Raw genomic sequence first — 19,865 nt, 5'->3', positions numbered from 1 at the left:
CATAAACAATGAATACTTTTAGTTCTTCTGTTTACTCACTAACATGGGAACTCTAAGAACCTCAAGTATAGGCAACGCTTTACCTGCTTAAAGTCTTGTGTGAAGCCTCCTGTATGCCATTGACCTTCTCAGGCAGCTGCTTTTGTAATGCCTGCTCCTGACTCCCCTCTACACTTTCCTGCTCTGCCTCTTTCCTCCGTGTAAGCACAGGGCATGCTACCGATTTGCGCTTTTTGTCCATTTAGTGGACAACTTTGACGTTACTTCTAAAACCTGCACTTATCCTTGCGATCCGAAATGGCTTCTGTGGAGGCTCCGGGCAGCAAGTGCCCTGCAGGGTCAGCTAACAGTGATCAGGCTGCAACCTCCCGCCATCCTGCATTCTCTGAGCTGACCCTGGGCAGGTGTGGCTGCTCTGGAGACCTTGAATAAGCTGGGAGGAAAAGGGAAACGTTGGAAACTATTTAAGAAAGATATCCTCTGATTTCACTCACATGCGGAATTTGAGAAACACAACAGATGAACATAGGGGAAGGGGAAGGAAAAATAAGATAAAAACGGAGAGGGAGGCAAAATAAGAGACTCTGAAATCCAGAGAACAAACTGAGGGGTGCTGGAGGGGAGGCGGGTGGGGGGATGGGCTAAGCTAAATGGGTGATGGGCATTAAGGAGGGCACTTGTTGGAATGAGCACTGGGTGTCATATGTGAGAGATGAGTCACTGGGTTCTACTCCTGAAACCATTATTATGCTGTGTGTTAACTAACTTGGATTTAAGTTAAAAAAAAAAAAATGCTTGTCCCTGGGAGAAACACCTCTGAACATAGTGTTATAAGCCTACAGTGACCCTTGAAGCTGACCTCCCTGGTCAGCAGGTTCTGAAGGGAGGTGCTGGATACAAGGAAAATGGGGAGAGGTTGGAAAAACCCAGCTCCGTCCATTACTGTGAGTCTCCTTGGGAGGTTTCGTGAAGGAGGCTGGGGCATCCAAATCACATCCCCGTGCCCCACCCCATGGGGCTCATTGAGTTCTAAGAAGGTGAGCAAAACTGATTTAATATAGAGCCTGTTTCAGCTAGCACAGTAGTTTTAGGTTAATTCTCCATAGTGGCGGAGTTGTGTTTTTATGTGCGTTTTAAGTGTTTTCCCAGTACCGTGGGGTTCCTCAGAGAATTTCGTGCATTGTGCATTCGTACCCGTTTTATGGGATTTAGGAGCATTATTTTATATTTTAAATTATTACCGTGAGTTAGGGTTGTTACGTTTGCTTCTCACGCTGCGTTGCTGCTGGTATCGGGGTTTATCTGGTGCCGATTTCCTAGTCGGGAGTGGATGCCCGCCTGGTAAGCCTGGTACCGTGGGCCGACCAGCCTGGTTTACATCCCTTCACCCTGCGGCAGGGGCCACAGAAGAGCTTCGGGGAGTGGGTGCCCTCCTTCCTTAAAAATGAAAAAGGAACTTCTTCACCTGTCTCTTTGCTCCCCCTCCCGCTGCTAGGAAACAACAATAAAAAGCAGTCTGAGTTGTGGATCCAGCTGTCAAGTCCTTGCTTTTGTGAAGCCTGGGTGACTCTTGAGTTCCCATTCTGAAGATTATCTCTTGCTGATTTTAAATCCCAAGCAGGCTTGTTGCATGAAGCCACAGGCTGGTGAGCAGATAGATAGGTGATCTCTCCTTCGTGTGGTCGCGGTGTTTGAATGCTTAATTGATAAAGTATTCCCTGACAGAGCGTTTCAAAAGTTCACATAAGTCTGCCACCCCCTCGTCTTCACTTTTAAGCGACTGAACGGAGGAGTCATTTGGGGACAAGCTCCTGAGCCCCTGTTGTTTGTTTTTGGGTTTTGCTTTTTTTTTTTTAAATGTCCCTGATGATTTGCCGTAAGACATTCGTGAGTTCCAGAGGTTACAGACCATCTCCCCATGGCCTCGCTGAGCTGTGGGAACACAGGAGCTGGTCGTGGGAAAGCCGGAGCTGGGGCTGGAGAAGGTCACACACACGCTCGAAGGGCGTCCCTCATGTTAGTAGGAAGTCATGAATTGTCAACTAAAGGAAAGAACATGGCACTCCAGGTGCATAAAGGTGGGGAGAAGAGACCCCCCCCACCCCCAGCGGGGACGTGGAGGCTGTCGTAGGAGGAGAGGTAGAGGGAGAGCATGTGGATGGAGGGAGGTGGATGGAGAAGAGTTGGTCAGATGAGGCTGGAAATGTAACTAAATCACCAAAGGACCCATGAAGCCTGGCGGCTATGTGGGCCCTCCCCCTTGGTCGTCAGCAGTGAGTGGGGATTCAAAGCAGTGGCCTGATCAGACGGTTCAAAGTGTGGGAAATTAGGCAGAAAGTGTGGGTGTGAATCCCAGCTCTGCCGGTTACTTGCGCTGTGACTTGGGCAGGTGTTTGGAACATCCTTGTCACCATCTCTTGCTCTGCAACACGGGGACGATGAGGACACCTTCCCCAAGTCGTCTCAAGGATAGAGGAGTCACCATATGTAAATCCCGGGCATGGAGTGGCACCCCTGAGGGCTGGTGGGGATCTGACTTGCCACTTAGGGGCAGCGCACAGGACGGTTGGAGTGCGGCAGAGCGGGGGGCTGGGGGGACCTGGTTTGCAGGGATTTTTGTGGCCATCTGGAATCAAATCCCAGATATGTGCCCTGTGGGAACCCTGAGTTCCTTTGGAGGCGGTGTGTGTGGTCAGGAATATCTTTGACTGCTTTCTCCTCTCTAGGCTGGGTTGTGAACCCAGGCAGTGGTTGCGGGAACAGACCTGAGAGAAATTTCAGGAGGCAGAGTAACCTGGGCTTGATGAAACTTCAGAAGCATTATATTATCTTGTCTTTTGGACAGTGTGCTTACTCCAGTGCCCGATTGTTCTAACGGGGAGATATGTAATTGGATCTTAGCTGGCTAGGCTTCCTTGCAAACTAAAAGAAAATTGCCATTTTTAGAGTTGCATGCGGGTTCCTTTGGGGAGATGTGGACAGATATCATGGGGATATTTGCCTTTAATTTAAAATGAGTTTCCTTGGAAATCCATCGGATTATATGTCTAAACTCTAATGTCGAGAAAACTCTTTTCCGAGGCACAAAAGTATTAGTCCATTATGAACCTCTCTGAGGCAATAGAGACTCTAAGTACTAAATTCCACAACGGAATGGAGGCTGCTAGCAGGCGATTATTGAGGACTTGGGTTTAGGCAGTTTGCAAAACAATTCAGCAAAGTATATAAAGGCAACGGGGGGAAATAGTATTGCTTTTTTTGTGCTGCCAACCAGGTTTGTCACATGGATTAGTAATTTAGATAGGAACAGCCATGAATCACTGCTTAGAGTTTCGCATTTAATTTTATCCTGGAAGCGATTTCCTTTCAAATTCTCGAGCTGTAGTTATCATTAATGAATTAAACATTATGAAACCCAGAGAGCCACTAATTCATTTTGAAATAAGTAGACATTTAAATCTGAAAAAGAAACCTTAAATTTTGTTCAGTGGTGTTTAATATTTTCAAGCCGACAGCATGTGGAATGGTATCTCACGGACGTGTTTTCCCAGAGAGGCTGGTACTAGGGGTACGTGTGCCTGACATCTTGGTGCAGGTCTGGGGCATGAAAGAAGAAATCAGGTTTTCCCCATGGCCAGTGACTGGGTGTTTTCCAGAGGGGAGAGATTTAAATATTTGGAAAAGGAAGCTGATTAGAGTCAGAGCTCCCCACCCAACCAAGGTCCTTATCTCCAGTGCTTTCCTGCTTAACCCTTTCAATCCTGTCCTTTCGTGGGACACCTGCCGTCTCTCTGCGTCACTGCCTTCTTCTGCCTTACCAAGTGCTGCTTTGGGATAGGGCTCGCGCAGTCATCGAGGTCGTTGGACACAGGCTGTGGGAGCTCCGGCCTCTCAAACACTCAAGACCAGCTTCGGGAAGGCACGTCCTCGTGCAGGTGACGGCTGGGCAGGGGCTGGGTGGTTACACGGCAGCGCTTGAAGATTTTAGAGCACACGGTGAGATAGCACACAAAAGCCAGACTCCTTACATTTCAAGCCTGGAAAACATGGTCAGTTTCTTCCCTTCAAAGACTTCAATGTAAAGAGCTGGCCAGAGAATTGGCAGATTGTGTCTACCATTATGCGAACGTTGTTATGTTCAAAAAAGGGTAAAGGGGCTACGTGTCAAGGCCAGCAAATTTGATTTGGACATGGAAGGTGTCTAAACTTTTGTTTAACTTGTCTTCCCCCCACCTCCCCAAACAAGATTCACCCCCATCTTACCCCTTTTGAAAGCCTTTTGCTGTGTCAGCTGAAGTTATTTTTGGAATGGTCATCTGTGGCAGCCTATGGTCTGGTCTGAGCCTCAGTTTCCTTGTCTGTAAAAGGGGATGATAATACCTGCCCTCCTCTCTATTACGCAAATGGGCATAATGGTTAAATGAGATCATACATATGAAAACACTTGTCTAGTACCTTCTTAAGGATGTGAGGCAGAGAGGTGCCACGAGGCTCAGGCTGGAGGAGGCAGGACTTCCTCCTCCATTCCCTCCCCTACTTAGGGCCTTCCCCTACTTCGTCTCCCTTCTTAGGGGAAGCCAGGTTCCTCTGAGGGACTCAGGACCTTGTCTTTCTTCCTCCAGTTCTATCAGGTGGGTGGCCCTGGTGCGAAGGATGCCCCTGAGCACAAACCTGTATTTCCTCTTTCCTATTTGGTGCTGCTTCCAAATCGAGAGGTTTTTGTGATTCCTCGGTTGTTCATTTCCACCTCATATTAATTTCCCAGGACTGCCGTGACAAAGTACAAGGAACTGAGTGGCTTAAAACAACAGTAATTTTTTGTCTGACAGCTCTGGAGGCTGGGAGTCTGAATTCAAGGTGAGAGCCGGGCGACGCTCCCCTGCAACCTATAGGGGAGGACGGCTCCTTGCCTTTTCCAGCTCCTGATGTTGCTGGCAACCCTTGGCTCAGATGCATCTCATCTCATGCCTGTGTCATCCCAGGACCCTCTTTCCTCAGGTGTCTCTTCTCCTCTTGCCGAGCACACCAGTGGTGTTGGATTCAAGGCCCTCTCATCAACATGACCTCATCTTACCGAATGACATGTGCAGCAGGCCCTAATTCCCAGCAAGGCCACATTCTGAGGTACGAGGGGCTAGGGCTCGAACATACCTTCTTTTGAGACTCCCTTCAACACCCCCTACATGCACACACATACACACATACACACACGTGGATTGCTACTCATGCACACCACAGCTTCAAGTCCCTTTCCAGAGGGTAGCACGTGCCACCCTGGACAGGAAGGCAGCTCCCCCAGCTCTTTCCAGAACCGGTAGCTGTGACATTATGTCTCTAGTGACTGTGTTGCAGGGCCTCTGAGAACATGGTCGGTGAGGCCTCTGCTGCACTTCGGAAGAAACTCAAGAGTTTGAATTCGTACCAAACAGCCCTCTCATGCTCTGTTGCCGATTTCACTTAAGTCAACTAAGCCTGAAACCAAGAAGCTTCGATGGTACCGGTGGGAAGTACCAAAGTCCTTCCAATTTTATTGGAGACAGTTGGTTTTATCAGAAGTACTGAGTTGGGAATTTTAGCAAATGCGTGCTCTGTCCCCTTCTGCGCAGTGGAACAAGTATGCGGTGGCCTCAGAGTCCAGCAGGCAGGTGACGGGCTCGCCAGGGAGCCCCAGCGCATGTCCATAACAGGGGGCTGGCACACATGAGCCAGAAAGGACATCCTCTGCCCTCCTGCACTGGGTAATCGACATAACTCGGTGTGTAAGACACCTGGTTCCCCCCAGAGAGAGTTCATACTGTAAGACGAAGCCGGGAGACTCTGCGTTAGCTTTCATTTTGCCCCCATCTCGCCAACTGAACTTAGGCACGGCTCTTGTTAGAATGGGATCCTAGGTTTCTCATCTCTGTGTGAAAATAGTGAAATTTGCTGCATCATGATGTCTGCAGGGCAATTAATAGGTTGCTGTATGCGAGCTGCTGGCAGACCTCAAGTAAATAGTGAGGGGCTGGTGACGAGGACAGCCTTTCAGTCGCTCTGCGTCCACCAGTAAATAGGCTAAAATGGAGACATTTAAAGAAGAACGTGGTCTGAAATGCAGAGGGCTGGTGGAAGAGCTGCCGGTCTTGTCCTTGGGGCCCAGCCAGGCCCGGAAGGAGTGCGGTGGACTTGCCCCGTGGGAGCCCTGGGAGGAAGTCCACCTGTCAGATACGATGGAGAGGCCACGGAACGTCGGGGACTCGGCGGCGGCCCCTCGGGATAATGGGTTGCAATGGGAAGTTGAAGGAGGCAGAATCGGGGAGTATTACCAGAGGTGGCGGTATCTCAGGGACAGTCCCAGTCCTAGAGTACAGGGTTGAAGGAAGGGTGGTGGATCCAGGTGCTTGGGGGAGGGAGGGGCAGCCAGGGGTCCAGTGAGCTTCAGACCTGGAAGCCTAAGGAATCAAGAACGCGAGTGGAGGTAGAGGAGCCCGGGCAGGATGTCATAGCCAAGTCGGCATTCCGGGGGGACTCGGGTGGGGTCCCAGAGGATGGGACCAGAGTTACCTAGGCGTCTCCACTAAGGTTGGGGTTGATCCTAGAAACTGGAGTAGGTGGGAGGGATTCATTCGTGACACAAGAGGCCTGGGGCAGCCTGACTCCGAGTTGAGACAGACCACGTGTGGGACAGAGCCATCACCCTACCCTGCTTCACTCGTTTCAATAGACTTTGTAGACTTAGAGATCCTAAAAATAAAGCTCAACTCACACCCACCACCCGAGCATAGACTGGGGCTGTTTTTCCTGCTGCTGTTGTTTTAGTTATCTGATGACTTAAAGTAACAGGGCAAATGCATTATTTTGGAAAATGCTATGTAAAAAAAAATTTTTTTAAGTTTTTTTCCTTTTTTTTTAATAAAAATTTTTTAAATGTTTATTTATTTTTGAGAGAGAGAGAGCAGGGGAAGGGCAGAGAGAGAAGGAGACACAGAATCCAAAGCAGGCTCCAGGCTCTGAGCTGTCAGCACAGAGCCCGATATGGGACTCCAACCCATGAACTGTGAGATCATGACCTTAGCTGAAGTCAGACGCTTAACCGACTGAGCCACCCAGGTGCCCCAAGTTTTTTTTTCTTGTGTGTGTGTGTGTGTGTGTGTGTGTGTGTGTGTGTGAGAGAGAGAGAGAGAGAGAGAGAGAGAGAGAGAGAGAGGGAGAGGGAGAGGGAGCGCGTGAGCAGGAGAGGGGCAGAGAGAAGGAGAGAGAGAATTCCAAGCAGGCTATGCATTAAGAATGCAGAGCCTGATGCGGGGTTTGAACTCACAAACTGTGAGATCATGACCTGAGCCGAAATCAAGAGGTGGACGCTTAACCAACTGAACCACTCAGGCGCCTTGGAAAACACTGTTGAACCTAGATGTTTATACACTTCCGTGACAAATTTACCTTAAGTGACTATTGATTAACAGGGCTGGGACTGCGAGGTGTTTTGTGATAGAGTGCTGTCCAAAAATAGAATGAAGAAAGGCAAACAGCCCTGTCTTTGGCTGGCCAGGGCCTGGAAGACGTGGAAGTAATGTGGAATTATGTGCTACTTTTCCGCTTCGTACAAGCAGAACATGGCCATGAACCATGAGGCCTGGGCATTAAAGAAATCCATGTACCCACAATGGAATATTACTCAGTCTTAAAAAAAAGAATGAAATCTTGCCATTGGGGACAACGTGGACGGATCTAGAAGGTATTTTAGGCTAGGTGAACCAAGTCAGACAAAGGCAAATGGCATATGTCACATATATGTGGGATCTAAAAAACAAAACAAAGAAGCAAAAACAGTAGTAGACTCCTGAAAACAGAGAAGAAACTGGTGGTTGCCAGAGGGGGAGGGGACAAAACAGGTGAAGGGAATTAAAAGATACAAACTCCCAGTTATAAAACAAGTCACGGGGATGAAAAGTCCAGCGTGGGGAATAATAACGTTGCATGGTGAGGACACTTATCGTGATGGGCAATGAGTGATGTATAGGGTCGTCGAGTCACTATGTTATAGACCTGAAACCAGTATAACATTGTATGTCAATTACACTTCACTTATAAAAATGTAAAAAAGGTAATTGGTAGGTTATGAGGAGAATTGCAGTAATAACAACAGACAGTGAGGAGCATTCTCTTGCCTGTCTCTGCTTGTAGGCAAAACCCTGTTGATGCAGGTGTTGAAAATTTACTTCATTTTTCCAGGACTCAACCCAGAGTATTCTGAGGCCCTAAAGGTTCAAAAGCAAGGCCCAGATGGAATGTACGACAGCTTTTGATGCAAAAATTCTTTTAGTGTCACCATGAAAACAAAATCACATGGGCAGTGCTTCATGTCCTGAGGGAGGCATCGAAATAAGGAGGTGGGTGGTCGGGAGTTGGGTGCCTCGCCTTCGGATGAATCATTTAATTTCCTTAGAGTCTCAGTTTTCCCATCTGCAAAATAGGGAAAATTGTACACTTCCTCCCTTTTACGGTATTGGGTCATGGACACAACACTGGAAACTGATATGTTATACAACTGGTAAGTAGGGGTTATCAGCACAAAGGTAAAAAGTCAGCTTCTCCCCCTTTTATGCCCATTCCCCTGCGTCTTATTTAAATTATATTCACTCCAGAGTTTTGATTGAAAAATGCTTGTTTTCCCGTGTTTTACTACTTAATTAATCTAAAGTGTTGCCCTGAGTAATGGCACTATATCTAGACGAGGGCTGTTCAAAGAGGAGAAATTGTGCAGAAGGATGTTTGTAAATAATGCTTAGGTGACACGATTGTGATAATTATGGCTTTTTGAAGATGAGTTTTATAGCAAGTCTTCAATTTTCCTGTCACTTGTTTTCTGGGCTCTCCCACTTAAGCAGGCACATTTGTTTCATGGAACTAGCTCTTCGGGGCCCTGAATCCCGGGAGAGCTCAGCAGCTCTGTGAATCCACTTTTCATTTTCTGTGGCTAATTTTGCAGACTTTCAAGAGGATGCAGGTTGCTTTACTGTCCCCTTTCCCCAGCCCAGGTAAGGACAGAAGGAAGAAGGTGTAGCAAATTCCTAACCACTCAGTCTCCAGCTCATAACGAATAGCCATCCCTGCCTCAGACTGACCTTGAACGCTATACTGGACCCCCAGTGGCCAGAAGGGGCCCTAGTGATGATGCTCCGATGATGCTTTGGGTGGAATCCCCAGCTCAAGGTTGACCCCTCTCCCCATTCTCGCACATCCCTTCTCTGTCTCTTGGGAGGTTCTGAGCCCTGGAGGCGTCCAGAAAATGAGGACCCTCCTGCAGGGTTGTTGTATGAGCACCCTCAGGAGTCTTTGAAATAAACTCTCGGGACCCCCAGGCTTTGTAGCTTTCTCAGGAGAGGGACCCAATTTTCTATTTCACCATGTTGTTCTCCAGCTTTTTGTTGTTCAGGGTCTTGACCATCAGTGTCATGTCTTTAGTTTATTTACCAACTCAGTTGGAATCTAATTCCAGATAGAAGTCAGCCAGTAAACTTTGTTAATGGCTCTTTTTGGAAGCTTCTAGAGTCACCATTGGAGGAGCCCTTGGAGGTCATCTTGTCCAGCCCTCTCACCTTAACCAGTGAGAACCCTGAGGCCCAGAGGAGTTGAGTGGCTGGTCCAGGTGAATTAGTGGCGGAACCAGAACACGAACCCAGGGCTCTTCAACCACCTGGATGTAGGGAAACATGGATGTAGGGAAACATGGAGTAAAGAATACTTAGCAGGTGTGTTCTCTTTTAGTTTAGCCAGCTTATACCTGAGTCACATGGATTAGAACATCCTCATTTTATTACAAGTTTATGGTTGACTCCTGGTAAACCAGAACTCCCGTGTAAAGCTACCTTGTTGAAAAGCTTTAAAAATGCATTGGTGTACTTTTCTGAATTAGTGGCCCAAAGTGACTCCTAGTTGTCAGGGGATCTTGCTGCCCCTAAGAATCATTCCAAAATATTGGTTATAATTGTATAAAATGATCGCTTCAGAGCCTGGATTTGGCATGAATAAAAGCCACGAAATCTATTTCAGCATTCCTCCTGTCTCCCACCATATTAGCTTATTTAAAATATACTATTCTGGTTGTTTGAATTATTCCACATGATCTTTAAAGCCCTGTTTGTTGTTATGTTATAGTTTTGGGTATGAAGTCGACGAGTTATCTTAGTTCAGGTAAATCACGTAACTTGCTCGCATTATACCAGTTGCCTTCTGATGCAGCAGGGATATTTTTTTTTTTCCCTGACCTACCATTTTCACATCAGATTGAACACAGACTCGGGCAAGGTATAAACTTGGCAGTGAGATTTGCTTGGCTTGTTTACTTTCTCCCATTGTTAAAGTGGCTATGATTCAGCACCAGGTTCTTCTCTCCCTGATGTGCTTGGGAGGAGGGGTATGTGTGACCCCAAGGCATCAGTGAAAGTGCGACCATCATATGAGACCGTCCTTTGTGTGGAAAAGCCTTACCCACTGCTTCCTGATGACTCTAGCTAAAATAATACCACCTTCCAGAAAAACCACGGAGATTCTAAATACATACCACGTCCTCAGTTAAGAAGATGGAAGGTAATTCTGAACAGCATGCAGGATATAGGGGCATCATGCTGGTTTCAAGCGTGCAGGCTATGGACATCCCTTATAAATTTTTCTCGAGATGGGTGTTATATATGTATGTGTCTTAGCAAGTTCATGTTGTTTTGGTTTCTTCAAACTGAGAGCTCGCTTTTTCTCTGCATGTACTTTCTTGCGCAGCTAACTCTGAGATAGTTATGACATCATAGTCTGTATAATGGATTACTGCCTCAGTGGGCTTGCTGGTTCTTCCGGCCGTAGGGAAGGGGTCTGGCTTGGAGCGTGTTTACCAGTGGTAGTGCATGGAAGTTTCCACTTGGCGTGTACTGGCTGAGGAACTGAGATAATGACTGAGGCTGAGTGAAAACACTTCTTGTTAGCAGTGTGGTGAGAGCTTGGAAAGGAAAGTACTATTGCAAACATCACCTTAGCGTGGGGAAGCAACACTTGCGGCAGAGGGAAAGTGGGACTTAGAAATATGAGATCAGATTTAAATTCAGCCCGGCCCCAGACATGAGACCTGGTTAAGTCATGCAGCTCTGAGTCTGAGTTTTAACTGACAAGTAAGGACGGTGGGCAGGGGCGACGGGCAGGATGGTAGTGGTGACATTTGCCTTATTCTGGGGCAGGCTGAACAATGGCCCCCCCCAAGATATCCTTGTCCTGATCCCCCGAACCTGTGAATGTTACCTTACATGGCAAAAGGGACTTTGTAGAAGTGATTAGGGATCTGGAAATGGAGAGGTTATCCTGGATTATCTGTGTGGGTAATCGCAAGGGTCCTTCCTGAGGAGAGGGAGGCAGTGAAGGAGCCATGCCTGGGTCGAACAATGCAGGTGGCCTCTAGAGGCTGAAAAAAGCGAGGAACAGATTCTCCCCTCAGGGCCTTCAGAAGGAACCAGCCATGCCCACACCTTGACTTTGGGTTAGGGAGGCTCTTTTGAGTCTGGCCTCAGAAGAGGCCCCTCTGGCCTCCAGAACTGTAAGAATAAATTCATGTTGTCTTAAGCCACTAAGGTTGGGATAACTTGTTATAGCAGCAAGAGAAAACTAATACCTCCTAGTGCTTATAACGATTACATGTGACTTTGTATTTCTATATCTGTAAATCTCTTTCTTATATTTGTAAGTGCTGCATGGATTTGAGTACTTTTAAAGTGCATTTTTATATTCATCTGAATTTCCAGATTAAAGTGGTATGGAGATGTCAGGAAGACCAGCAGAACAATTTCAATTATGCAGCGAAAGATTGTGTCTGAAAATTTAAACTCATGTTATCAGCTAATTACTAATTGTGAAGTTGTTCATGGTCATTAGCATCTGTGAGTCACTTAGTTGAGCAGACAGGTGTGCCCCTTGCTTTCTGTACCTGTGGGTACCTCGGATGTTCTGTGGAGTCACTGGGAGGGCTTTTAAAAGTCCCAGCGTCCAGACCTCACCCCAGGACAATTAAATCAGCATCTCCACAGGTGGAACTTGAGCATTGGTGTTTTTTAAATCTCTCCAAGTGATTGTAGTGTTCAGCCAAGAATGAGACCCACTGCAGAGGTATGTGCCTGCTAAGTAAGATTTTAAATCAGTTTTCTGAAGTCTGACGACCTAGATGTTCTTTTGAGTTTTGGCGAAAATGCTCTGCTGGGGACTCTGTGTTATATCTTTCAATGATATTAACATAATCGGTTTATGAGCTGTGGTATAATTCTGGCAAGAAATACAAAAGTCTAGTTAGCCAACAGCTCCTGAGATGTTCAGCAGATTGGTGTGCCCACAATTTCAATAAGCAAATACTTTTCTTGTGTTGCCCAAAGGCTTTTAAAAGCAAAAGTGAGGGAGAGAGAAGGATGTTGAGACCTTCTCCGTAAATGGTTGATCTCCTTGAGAATTGATAAGAATTGTATTTATTCACGTTATATGTCCTTACATTTCCAGTCTGGAGGAGAAAATAATCATTTTTGAAATTTCTTCCTTTGGAACCACTGGTGGCAGAAACTGTGGTCTTTGAAAGTTGCCTCCCTGTGTTCCTGGGCGCTTTGAGCTGTGATGTGTCGCTGAAGGCATCTCTGGGCTGCCTGTCACTAAGATGGCCCTTGTCTCTGACAGCAGGTGATGTTACCTGCATCTCGTATGTCACAGGGAGGGTTTCTAGATAAAATTGTTTTTATAAATCACCAGGTGCTATGCGAATGTTGCGATTGTATTTTCAGTGGGAATTCTGGGTTGAAGTTAGAAAGCTGATAGAAAGCCTGTAGCATAAACTTATATTCATGTATAAGAACAGATAGAGGTCCTTATTTTCTAGTGTTCTAAGGTAGTGACCGAGGAGATGCACTGGGTCTTGCACCTGTAGATGGCATGTGACTTTTTAAACATTTTTTTTAAGAGAGAGAGAGAGCATGAGTAGGGTAAAGGGGCAGAGAGAGAGAGAGACTCTTAAGGAAACTCCATGCTCAGCGTGGAGCCCAGCCCAGGACTCGATCCCACAACCCTGGGATCATGACCTGAGCTGAAATCAAGAGTCGGATGCTCAACCAGCTGAGCCACCCAGGTGCCCCAGCATGTGATTTTTTTTTTTTTTTTTTTTTAGTGGTCATTTAGCTAGTTGGGTTTAATTTTCTTTTCTATAAATGAAAACACTAATGATGTTTTGGGTGTCCAAATAGTAGGGCCGTACTACAGTGTATCTCTGGTACTGTTTAAATCTTGGCTCTGAAACTTACTGGCTGGGGGATGCTCAGGAAACTATTTAACTTCTCTCTACCTGAGTTTCTGCATCCTTAAAATGGGTGAGTGAGATACCCTCTCCCAGGACTGTTGTAAGGATTAAGTGAGGCCCCTGGAAAACTTGGTACCATTTCTGGATGTGTCCCATAGATCTGTTCTCCTACCTCCTCACTCAAATGTGGGACAATTCAGGAACCTAGGTAAGTGTGTTTTCCACCTTTCTTTCTTCCCTCCATCTCTCCAGTAAATGTTTATTGGATACCTGCTACTCATAGGAACTACACTGTGGCTACAGTATTAATGTGAAGCAGATACTGTGTACCAGAACTTTAATGGTTTAAACGTTTGATTTAAAATATTGATACAAAGTGGTGATGGGGCGGGACCGGCTGAGCAAAGCCTGTCTGTTTCTGTGAGATCAGAAATGTAGGACTGCTGTGGTTTATCTGTACCAACCAGAGTAAGATTGTAAGATGTTTTTTATAATTGTGGATATCAGTAGATGGCCTTGGGGACCAAATACAGGAAGGTCGTAGGCATGTTGCTGATGCACTGAGTGGTTGCCTGGGAAATGGACATGGTCTCTGATCTGATTTGCCAGATAATCAGTCATTTATCAAAGCAAACATTGTGACAAGGCGTTTTTTGTGTGCTTGGCACTGTGCCAGCTCTCCGGGGCCCGGGGAGGGATGGGGGTGGGGGGAGGGAGAGGGCTGGTCCCTGCCTGGTGGAGCTTCCTGAGTATCAGAAGACTTTACAGTTGAGGGCTGGGGTACTTCATAGTGTGAATGCTGGGTAGAAGCTTCAGGAAGCTTTCACCAGATCCCTGAGCTCAAAGAAGTGTGTGGGGTATTTTATTGTTCATGAAACTGTTTATTTTTTTAACCTGTATTTTGGGTACCATTCATTCACAAACAGATTTACTTTGTTGTCATGAATTATATCTTTTTCATATAGTCCAAAATGAAATCCTCTTGCCCCCAAATTTCCCGTAGTATACCTTTCTTGTACCCTAATCAAGTCTATGTAGCTTGACCCAGCTCTTCAGTAACTTGGGTTTTATTATCTATGAGAGCTATTAATCAAGTTTGCTGGAGATCATAATATCCATTTGTGTTATTTTCAACTCTGCTTATCAAGACTTAAAAAAAAAGAATTATTTTAAGGTCATAGAATAATTCTGGAGAATGCTCAAAGAAATTTTGCATTTTCACCAATTCTACTTAGAACCACCTATGAAAAATGATAGTGAGGATTATAATGATGATAATGATTACATCGGCTTTCAAGTGGTTATTCTATTCCAGATTAATATCCTGAGGGCTTTGCACACGCATTCTCATTTTATCACCCAGCAACCGTGTGAGCCCAGGCTTTCCTAGTGTCCACGTTTACAGATGACGCACACAAGGGCACAACAAGGTTGGATAAATTGTCCAAGTTCAAATGGTTCGCCATTGAAGGTCTCCCACTTGACTCCAGATGCGTCTGACAGATGTGCTTTCTACACTACTGTGTTCTTGCTTTGGGCAAAATGCGCATGAGGTGGTTGGGGAAGCAGAGCCTGTAGAAAAGACAGGAAGGACATATTAAGTAATTCACTTCCATATATCCCTGACAGGTTTGGATGAAGGGTCACTGTATTTAAAGAGATACAGACAGCTGAGAAATTGAGTATTGCCTCAGGCCCCAAAGTAAATCATTGATAGAACTTAATCCAGAAGCCAGGTGCTTTTCAAACTTGTTCCGTGAAGGCTCGGTGGACGCGCCTGCACAATCTCCATCGATTCAAATGAGTTGAAGAAGGAGGGATCCATTTTGTTACAGGTAACCTGAAGTCAGAGGTTTAAGAATTTTTAATTTGGATGAAATTCTAAAACTGTGCGGGCTTTGGCACCTGTTTGGGCAGACTGGGCAGATTGGGCAATGCCAGTTTGGGCACATTACCTCAACTGAGCAGTGAATACTTCCTTTGTGTGGCTGTTGGGAGGAAGCGGGGCTGGTGGCACCTGGAACTTTGTCGGTATTCTCTATAATCGCTCACTGATTGGTCACTTGTTATGCATTTGAAATAACCTCAGGGAGAGTTGGGTTCTCAAAACTCTAATCGTGGGCCTAGGGAAGTTCTTCAGGGTCAACTTGAAGGTAGCAGAAATGGAGACTTTCTAGAAAATTCTCTGGCCATACCACACAGCAATTGCATCTCGGTTTTTGCATGTTGGGTACCGAAGACCATTTGCTTTGGAAAGGGCACTTCGTGCGTAGGTTGTGAGCTGTTAATCGCTCCCCTCCTTCCAGTGTTCCACCCAGGGCAGCATTTCCGTGACACAGACTTGGCTCCTAACAGCTAGCAGTGAGGAGAAACAAGGAAAACTCTCGGCCCTTATCCAGGCTCCCTTTCCATGCCCTTCCTGGATTGGTCAAGACTCCAGGACCTCCACTGGGGGTGTGCCAGACATTCTCCGTTCATCCCTCCAGATCAGTCTCCCATCTTCCCAGACCTTCTTGGGCTGTGTCAAGGGAAGCCAGCCTTCCTTGCCCTCTGGCTTCAGGTTGGGGTTGACTACTGGCTGGAGATAATAGGACAGAGAAGAGAGAAGTCGGAGCCCTCCTCTGCTTTCCCACACCCTTGCTCCCTCCCTGCCTGAGCCCCCATTCCCTCTCTCTATTAGCTCCTGCTGGAAAGAGCCCCTTTCCGTGTTCCAGAACACCAAGCTTTTACTTACTGTGGTGACAGTTCCCTTCTCTTGCCCTTCAGCTCTGGGGTTGATAGGGGCCTTCTAGTGTTGCTAATCCCTGGGGGCCTTGAGAGGACCCTCACCCCTGCCCAGACCTGCATATAGTCCCTTCCTTAACTCTCTTCAGATACTTCCCAGGAAGCTATAGCTGTGTCCAGCTTAAGTCATGGACAGACTGGATCGCTATGTGTTACCGGCATATGGGGTGCCTGGGTGGCTCAAGTCGGTTGAGCGTCCGACTCCAGCTCGGGTCATTATCTCACGGTTTGTGAGTTCGAGCCCCACATCAGGCTCACTGCTGTCAGTCTGTCAGCACGGAGCCTGCTTCGGATCCTCAGTCCCCCTCTCTCTGCCCCTCCCCTGCTGGTGCTCTCCCCAAAATAAATAAATATTTTTAAAAATGGTAAACATACGGGGTGCCTGGGTGGCTCAGTTGGTTAAGCACCCGACTTCGGCTCAGGTCATCATCTTACAGTCCGTGGGTTCGAGCCCGCGTCAGGCTCTGTGCTGACAGCTCAGAGCCTGGAGCCTGCTTCCGATTCTGTGCCTCCCTCTCTCTCTGCCCCTTCCCCACTCGGGTTCTGTCTCTCTCTGTCTCTCAAAACTAAATAAACATTAAAAAAAAATTTTTTTTAAATGGTGAACATGTGAGTGTCGCTTGTTGTTTTCTTACTGACTTCCAGTTTAATTAGAGGAAGGTGATGGTAGAGGAGGGGTATTAATTAATTTATTTTTTAAATTTTTACTATATCTGACATGTGCACTTCTCTTTTAGGATATGGAATCGTTCACACATGTGGTATGATTTTAGTGGTCAGAAAACTTATGGGAGCCTGACCTCTCTTGCAAAAATATTGAGAAACCTAGAAAACTTTGGTCGTGGTGGGACAGAGAGAGAGAGGACAGAGTCAGTAAGAGCCTTCCTGGCCCCCGTGGCGCTTTAGTTGGCTGGTGTGATAGCAACCCCTGATGTGATAGAGCAGTTTTTCAGTGGAACATCTATCCGGGATGTGCTGGACACAGTTCTAGAGGCTGGGGATGCGGCACCAAATACAAACACACGTAGAGCCCATGTTCTGGGGACTCAGTGGGGTGACGCCGAATAAAATAGGTGAGTGACACACGGTGTTCGAAGATGATGCGTCCAGAGAAGGATAACCGAAGGAAGAAGAGAGGGGATGTTGGGAGGCACTGCAATTTTTAAAAAGGCAGTCAAAGAAGACCTTCTTGAGGAAGTCACCTCGAAGGAGGTGAGGAGGAAAACCCATCAGTCAGTATCTGAGAGCAGAGCTGGCAGGCAGCGGGGAGAACAGGCCTGGAGCAGAGGGAGCCAGGGGTCCGCAAGGGGAGGCCCCGAGATGTGACAGTGATGTCACGGGGCCCTGTGGGTCATTGGAAGTACTTTGGTTTTACTTCTCACGGCACCTGTGGCTATCCTAGGGCTTGAGGGAGGAGTCCGTTGCTCTGACTTTTGTCTTAACGTACCCTGGATGCAGTACCCAGAGTAGACTGTAGGGGGCAGAGGAGGGGTGCGGGGAGCCAGACCACCATCTTGCCAATGCTCCTGGCGAGAGTGCTGGTGGCCTGGACCAGGATGCAGCAGGGGAGTAGGGAAAAGTGGTCCGATTCCAGACATTTGTAGAGTGAAGCCGATGGGGTAGGTGGAATATGAGGCATGTGAACGAGAGGAGACTGGATGGGGCTGAGGGTTTTCACCTGCACTGCTACAAGGATAGAGTTGCCAGGAAGTGAGATGGGGAGGACTGTGGGGACAGCAGGTCTGGGGCTGTGTTGAGGGGAGACCAGAATTCCATGCTGGATATGCTCACTTTGAGAAGTTTATGAGGAACCCCAGTGGTGATCTCAGATGTGTGACTGTTGTCAATGTTTGAATGGTAATTTTAATTTTCCAATTATATTACCCTTGGCAGCTGGCTTTCTCTGAGGTGTGTTTTAAGAAAAAGAAATGTGTAAGAGTGCCTGGGTGGCTCCGTTGGTTGTGTCCCACCTTGGCTCAGGTCATGATCTCACTGTTTGTGAGTTCAAACCCCACATGGGGCTTTGTGCTGACAGCTCTGAGCCTGGAGCCTGCTTCAGATTCTGTGTCTGTGTCTCTCTCTGCCCCGCCCGTGCTCTCTCTCTCTCTCTCTCAAAAATAAACTTAAAAAAATTATTTTTTGAAGAAATGTTTATACCATGGCTGTAGTGATTTTGAGAGTAAGCCTCAAGGCAGACTCTGCAATGCCTATATTTTCCATTGATGCAAAGCCATCTTTGCATAGTTAACAGATTCAAGGACACTTGTGGGAATTCATCCTCAGCCAAGAGACTTCTGGCACTGTTTTACCAGCTCCTACTATAACTACACCAAACCTTTTTTAGAGCACAGCTGCCTTCTATGGCATTATGCAATGAGGGTTTCGAGTCAGCCACAAAAACAGACCTCATGCAAATGGAAATAGCACATTTAGCAAGGTTCCTGTTTGCTCTTGTGTTAAAACTCTCCTGCCCTTTCAGATACATTTTTCCTTTAAAGATAATTCTGCTACCTCTTTCTTGTGCTTTTCTCTCCATTTCTTCCTTCTGATGTATTCCTGAAAGTTCTATTTTCTTGTTGGTAATGTCACATTTGCTCCCAAAGGGAAGTTAGGCGGCCAAGTAGAGGAGAGGATAGCAGTGTTTATCGAGCAGCTGGCTGCTGGACTGGATACCTTAGCAATTACCCGTTTCATCCTCAAAACAGTATTTTGAGCGAGGTGTGATTCTTCTTGCTTAACGGATGAGGAAACTGAAACTCAGCGAGGTTAAATGATTTGCCTAAGGCCGTGTAGCTAATTAGTGACGAGCTGAGATTCCCATTAGTGAATTTCCAAGGTCCAGGGACTCTGCTCTGCCCAAAATTCTGTCTTCGGGCACCTTAGTGCTTCTAGATGTTAGTGCATTGCCTCATCTGGACTTACCGATGCAGAAGAGGGGAGCAGGACTAGTATTTCTGTGCCCGATGCCTCTTTCGTCAATGCTTCCACATGCTTCCACCATGTTCAGTGGTGGTAGGCGGGGCGGCAGGATCTCAGGGCTTACAGTTGAGCAAACAGTAAGGAAACGCACGGGTGAAAAGCAACAAGTGGCAGGAGCAGGTGCATCACAAGTGTGCCTTGGTCTGTTTGGGACCACTTCTACCTTGCCCTTCAGCCTCTAAGCTGAAGAATAGTCCAGCCAGGGAGGTGAGGAAGAAGGCTCTGGACAGCAGGTGCAGCAAGAACAAACAGAGGCAGGGCTGAGCCTGGGTAGATGAGCTAGAGGTGCAGGTGTAGTGGGGAGGGAAAAGAAGTGGTCTAGGGGAGACAGAAATGGTCTGCTCTGTAGTACTGAACGACCGTTGTGTCTTTGACTTTTTATTTCATGATCCCATGGCTGCTCTTCAAGTTCGTTTTTTGGGGATATTTTTTAAAGGTTAGGAAAAAGGGGCGCCTGGGTGGCTCAGCCGGTTAGGCATCCGACTTCAGCTCAGGTCATGAGCTCGTGAGTTCGAGCCCCGCGTCGGGCTCTGTGCTGACAGCTCGGAGCCTGGCGCCTGCTTCGGTTTCTGTGTCTCCTTCTTTCTCTGCCCCTCCCCCAGTTGTGCTCTGTCTCTCTCTATCAAAAATAAATAAATGTAAAAAAAATTTTTTTTAAAGGTTAGGAAAAAGACCAGAAGAAGCGTGAGCGCAGATGGGTGAGGGTGCACGGCTGCTTTTGAGCGGGCTTATGCTCAGGCTCATCACGTGCAAGTATGACTACTGGGAGGACAGTTTTAACTGGGAGGAATGCAAGATGGGCTGCCTCTGCTTT

The 19,865-nt window shown here is 47.0% G+C and overlaps 1 protein-coding gene across 7 annotated transcripts in view; it reads left to right on the top strand.

Annotated features, from left to right (window-relative positions):
• The window catches only part of RNF152 (ring finger protein 152), a 78,689-nt gene that overhangs the window by 22,058 nt on the left and 36,766 nt on the right, over positions 1-19,865 (top strand). Inside the window, exon 2 of one of the 7 annotated variants that reach the window (XM_023242065.2) lies at positions 4,999-5,124. The exons of the other annotated variants lie outside the window; for them this stretch is intronic. The gene's annotated coding sequence lies outside the window, so the exon portion shown is untranslated. The remainder of the gene's footprint in view (positions 1-4,998; positions 5,125-19,865) is intronic. 7 annotated transcript variants of the gene reach the window in all.

Source organism: Felis catus, chromosome D3 (genome assembly GCF_018350175.1).
Source record: "Felis catus isolate Fca126 chromosome D3, F.catus_Fca126_mat1.0, whole genome shotgun sequence".
In the NCBI taxonomy this organism is placed as follows: domain Eukaryota; kingdom Metazoa; phylum Chordata; class Mammalia; order Carnivora; family Felidae; genus Felis; species Felis catus.
This window is presented reverse-complemented; position numbering and strand designations above follow the sequence as displayed.